Below are 5,357 nucleotides of genomic sequence, written 5' to 3'. Positions count from 1 at the left end.
TAACAAAGAGAAATAAAGACCTGAGTGACATCATAACAAAGAGAAATAAAGACCTGAGTGACATCATAACAGAGAGAAGTGAAGAGGAGTGACATCATAACAGAGAGAAGTAAAGACCTGAGAGACATCATAACAGAGAGAAGTAAAGACCTGAGTGACATCATAACAAAGAGAAATAAAGACCTGAGTGACATCATAACAAAGAGAAATAAAGACCTGAGTGACATCATAACAGAGAGAAGTAAAGACCTGAGTGACATCATAACAAAGAGAAATAAAGACCTGAGTGACATCATAACAGAGAGAAGCAAAGACCTGAGTGACATCATAACAGAGAGAAATAAAGACCTGAGTGACATCATAACAAAGAGAAATAAAGACCTGAGTGACATCATAACAATGAGAAATAAAGACCTGAGTGACATCATAACAGAGAGAAGCAAAGACCTGAGTGACATCATAACAGAGAGAAGTGAAGAGGAGTGACATCATAACAGAGAGAAGTAAAGACCTGAGAGACATCATAACAGAGAGAAATAAAGACCTGAGTGACATCATAACAAAGAGAAATAAAGACCTGAGTGACATCATAACAAAGAGAAATAAAGACCTGAGTGACATCATAACAGAGAGAAGTGAAGAGGAGTGACATCATAACAGAGAGAAGTAAAGACCTGAGAGACATCATAACAGAGAGAAGTAAAGACCTGAGTGACATCATAACAAAGAGAAATAAAGACCTGAGTGACATCATAACAAAGAGAAATAAAGACCTGAGTGACATCATAACAGAGAGAAGTAAAGACCTGAGTGACATCATAACAGAGAGAAGTAAAGACCTGAGTGACATCATAACAAAGAGAAATAAAGACCTGAGTGACATCATAACAGAGAGAAGTAAAGAGGAGTGACATCATAACAAAGAGAAGTAAAGACCTGAGTGACATCATAACAGAGAGAAGTAAAGAGGAGTGACATCATAACAGAGAAAAGTAAAGACCTGAGTGACATCATAACAGAGAGAAGTAAAGACCTGAGTGACATCATAACAAAGAGAAATAAAGACCTGAGTGACATCATAACAGAGAGAAGTAAAGACCTGAGTGACATCATAACAGAGAGAAATAAAGACCTGAGTGACATCATAACAAAGAGAAATAAAGACCTGAGTGACATCATAACAATGAGAAGTAAAGACCTGAGTGACATCATAACAGAGAGAAGTGAAGAGGAGTGACATCATAACAAAGAGAAGTAAAGACCTGAGTGACATCATAACAGTGAGAAGTAAAGACCTGAGTGACATCATAACAAAGAGAAATAAAGACCTGAGTGACATCATAACAGAGAGAAGTAAAGAGGAGTGACATCATAACAAAGAGAAGTAAAGACCTGAGTGACATCATAACAGAGAGAAGTAAAGACCTGAGTGACATCATAACAGAGAGAAATAAAGACCTGAGTGACATCATAACAGAGAGAAATAAAGACCTGAGTGACATCATAACAAAGAGAAATAAAGACCTGAGTGACATCATAACAGAGAGAAGTAAAGACCTGAGTGACATCATAACAAAGAGAAATAAAGACCTGAGTGACATCATAACAGAGAGAAGTAAAGACCTGAGTGACATCATAACAAAGAGAAATAAAGACCTGAGTGACATCATAACAGAGAAAAGTAAAGACCTGAGAGATCATAACAGAGAGAAGTAAAGACCTGAGTGACATCATAACAAAGAGAAATAAATACCTGAGTGACATCATAACAAAGAGAAATAAAGACCTGAGTGACATCATAACAGAGAGAAGTGAAGAGGAGTGACATCATAACAGAGAGAAGTGAAGAGGAGTGACATCATAACAGAGAGAAGTAAAGACCTGAGTGACATCATAACAAAGAGAAATAAAGACCTGAGTGACATCATAACAGAGAAAAGTAAAGACCTGAGTGACATCATAACAGAGAGAAGTAAAGAGGAGTGACATCATAACAAAGAGAAGTAAAGACCTGAGTGACATCATAACAGAGAGAAGTGAAGAGGAGTGACATCATAACAGAGAGAAGTGAAGAGGAGTGACATCATAACAGAGAGAAGTAAAGACCTGAGAGACATCATAACAGAGAGAAGTAAAGACCTGAGTAACATCATAACAAAGAGAAATAAAGACCTGAGTGACATCATAACAGAGAGAAGTAAAGACCTGAGTGACATCATAACAAAGAGAAATAAATACCTGAGTGACATCATAACAAAGAGAAATAAAGACCTGAGTGACATCATAACAAAGAGAAATAAATACCTGAGTGACATCATAACAGAGAGAAATAAAGACCTGAGTGACATCATAACAAAGAGAAATAAAGACCTGAGTGACATCATAACAATGAGAAATAAAGACCTGAGTGACATCATAACAGAGAGAAGTAAAGACCTGAGTGACATCATAACAGAGAGAAGTGAAGAGGAGTGACATCATAACAGAGAGAAGTAAAGACCTGAGTGACATCATAACAGAGAGAAATAAAGACCTGAGTGACATCATAACAGAGAGAAATAAAGACCTGAGAGACATCATAACAGAGAGAAGTAAAGACCTGAGTGACATCATAACAAAGAGAAATAAATACCTGAGTGACATCATAACAAAGAGAAATAAAGACCTGAGTGACATCATAACAGAGAGAAGTGAAGAGGAGTGACATCATAACAGAGAGAAGGAAAGACCTGAGTGACATCATAACAGAGAGAAGTAAAGAGGAGTGACATCATAACAAAGAGAAGTAAAGACCTGAGTGACATCATAACAGAGAGAAGTAAAGACCTGAGTGACATCATAACAGAGAGAAATAAAGACCTGAGTGACATCATAACAAAGAGAAATAAAGACCTGAGTGACATCATAACAGAGAGAAGTGAAGAGGAGTGACATCATAACAGAGAGAAGGAAAGACCTGAGTGACATCATAACAAAGAGAAGAAAAGAGGAGTGACATCATAACAGAGAGAAGTAAAGAGGAGTGACATCATAACAAAGAGAAGTAAAGACCTGAGTGACATCATAACAGAGAGAAGTAAAGACCTGAGTGACATCATAACAGAGAGAAGTGAAGAGGAGTGACATCATAACAGAGAGAAGTAAAGACCTGAGTGACATCATAACAGAGAGAAGTAAAGAGGAGTGACATCATAACAGTGAAAAGTAAAGACCTGAGTGACATCATAACAGAGAGAAGTAAAGACCTGAGTGACATCATAACAAAGAGAAATAAAGACCTGAGTGACATCATAACAGAGAGAAGTAAAGACCTGAGTGACATCATAACAGAGAGAAGTAAAGACCTGAGTGACATCATAACAAAGAGAAGTAAAGACCTGAGTGACATCATAACAGAGAGAAGTAAAGAGGAGTGACATCATAACAAAGAGAAGTAAAGAGGAGTGACATCATAACAGAGAAAAGTAAAGACCTGAGTGACATCATAACAGAGAGAAGTAAAGACCTGAGTGACATCATAACAAAGAGAAATAAAGACCTGAGTGACATCATAACAGAGAGAAGTAAAGACCTGAGTGACATCATAACAGAGAGAAATAAAGACCTGAGTGACATCATAACAAAGAGAAATAAAGACCTGAGTGACATCATAACAAAGAGAAATAAAGACCTGAGTGACATCATAACAGAGAGAAGTAAAGACCTGAGTGACATCATAACAAAGAGAAATAAATACCTGAGTGACATCATAACAAAGAGAAATAAAGACCTGAGTGACATCATAACAAAGAGAAATAAATACCTGAGTGACATCATAACAGAGAGAAATAAAGACCTGAGTGACATCATAACAAAGAGAAATAAAGACCTGAGTGACATCATAACAATGAGAAATAAAGACCTGAGTGACATCATAACAGAGAGAAGTAAAGACCTGAGTGACATCATAACAGAGAGAAGTGAAGAGGAGTGACATCATAACAGAGAGAAGTAAAGACCTGAGTGACATCATAACAGAGAGAAATAAAGACCTGAGTGACATCATAACAGAGAGAAATAAAGACCTGAGAGACATCATAACAGAGAGAAGTAAAGACCTGAGTGACATCATAACAAAGAGAAATAAATACCTGAGTGACATCATAACAAAGAGAAATAAAGACCTGAGTGACATCATAACAGAGAGAAGTGAAGAGGAGTGACATCATAACAGAGAGAAGGAAAGACCTGAGTGACATCATAACAGAGAGAAGTAAAGAGGAGTGACATCATAACAAAGAGAAGTAAAGACCTGAGTGACATCATAACAGAGAGAAGTAAAGACCTGAGTGACATCATAACAGAGAGAAATAAAGACCTGAGTGACATCATAACAAAGAGAAATAAAGACCTGAGTGACATCATAACAAAGAGAAATAAAGACCTGAGTGACATCATAACAGAGAGAAGTAAAGACCTGAGTGACATCATAACAAAGAGAAATAAAGACCTGAGTGACATCATAACAGAGAGAAGTGAAGAGGAGTGACATCATAACAGAGAGAAGGAAAGACCTGAGTGACATCATAACAAAGAGAAGAAAAGAGGAGTGACATCATAACAGAGAGAAGTAAAGAGGAGTGACATCATAACAAAGAGAAGTAAAGACCTGAGTGACATCATAACAGAGAGAAGTAAAGACCTGAGTGACATCATAACAGAGAGAAGTGAAGAGGAGTGACATCATAACAGAGAGAAGTAAAGACCTGAGTGACATCATAACAGAGAGAAGTAAAGAGGAGTGACATCATAACAGTGAAAAGTAAAGACCTGAGTGACATCATAACAGAGAGAAGTAAAGACCTGAGTGACATCATAACAAAGAGAAATAAAGACCTGAGTGACATCATAACAGAGAGAAGTAAAGACCTGAGTGACATCATAACAGAGAGAAGTAAAGACCTGAGTGACATCATAACAAAGAGAAGTAAAGACCTGAGTGACATCATAACAGAGAGAAGTAAAGAGGAGTGACATCATAACAAAGAGAAGTAAAGAGGAGTGACATCATAACAGAGAAAAGTAAAGACCTGAGTGACATCATAACAGAGAGAAGTAAAGACCTGAGTGACATCATAACAAAGAGAAATAAAGACCTGAGTGACATCATAACAGAGAGAAGTAAAGACCTGAGTGACATCATAACAGAGAGAAATAAAGACCTGAGTGACATCATAACAAAGAGAAATAAAGACCTGAGTGACATCATAACAATGAGAAATAAAGACCTGAGTGACATCATAACAGAGAGAAGCAAAGACCTGAGTGACATCATAACAGAGAGAAGTGAAGAGGAGTGACATCATAACAGAGAGAAG

Source organism: Labrus mixtus, unplaced genomic scaffold (assembly GCF_963584025.1).
Source record: "Labrus mixtus unplaced genomic scaffold, fLabMix1.1 SCAFFOLD_89, whole genome shotgun sequence".
NCBI lineage: Eukaryota > Metazoa > Chordata > Actinopteri > Labriformes > Labridae > Labrus > Labrus mixtus.
The sequence above is the reverse complement of the archived record's forward strand: the minus strand, read 5'-3'. Positions refer to the sequence as shown.